Source organism: Arachis hypogaea, chromosome 10, assembly GCF_003086295.3.
Source record: "Arachis hypogaea cultivar Tifrunner chromosome 10, arahy.Tifrunner.gnm2.J5K5, whole genome shotgun sequence".
Taxonomy (NCBI): domain Eukaryota; kingdom Viridiplantae; phylum Streptophyta; class Magnoliopsida; order Fabales; family Fabaceae; genus Arachis; species Arachis hypogaea.
Window position 1 is genome coordinate 71,980,410 of NC_092045.1, and position 712 is coordinate 71,981,121.

The 712-nt window shown below is 40.6% G+C and overlaps 1 non-coding gene across 1 annotated transcript; it reads left to right on the forward strand.

The window, feature by feature from the left end:
* The first annotated feature begins 332 nt into the window (after positions 1–332).
* On the forward strand, positions 333–440 carry LOC112719262 (small nucleolar RNA R71). Its single transcript, XR_003161571.1, has one exon. It is a non-coding gene; the product is annotated as a small nucleolar RNA R71 (small nucleolar RNA).
* Positions 441–712: the final 272 nt, after the last annotated feature.

Genomic DNA, 712 nt, shown 5'->3' on the forward strand with positions numbered 1-712 from the left:
GATGAAGCTTCCTTAGTACTGCTTGGTGCATTTTGCATTCCAGATAGACTTTGAGAAATCATATTGACTTGTTGAGTCAATATTTTGTTCTGTGCCAGTATGGCATTCAGAGTGTCAATCTCAAGAACTCCTTTCTTCTGACTAGTCCCATTGTTCACAGGATTCCTTTCAGAAGTGTACATGAATTGGTTATTTGCAACCATTTCAATCAGTTCTTGAGCTTCAGTAGGCGTCTTCTTCAGATGAAGAGATCCTCCAGAAGAGCTATCCAAAGACATCTTGGACAGTTCAGAGAGACCATCATAGAAAATACCTATGATGTTCCATTCAGAAAGCATATCAGAAGGACACTTTCTGATTAATTGTTTGTATCTTTCCCAAGCTTCATAGAGGGATTCTCCTTCCTTCTGTCTGAAGGTTTGGACTTCCACTCTAAGCTTACTCAATTTTTGAGGTGGAAAGAACTTTGCCAAGAAGGCATTGACTAGCTTTTCCCAAGAGTCCAGGCTTTCTTTAGGTTGAGAGTCCAACCATGTTCTAGCTCTGTCTCTTACAGCAAAAGGGAATAGCATAAGTCTGTAGACCTCAGGGTCAACCCCATTAGTCTTGACAGTGTCACAGATTTGCAAGAACTCAGCTAAGAACTGATGAGGATCTTCCAATGGAAGTCCATGGAACTTGCAATTCTGTTGCATTAGAGAAACTAATTGAG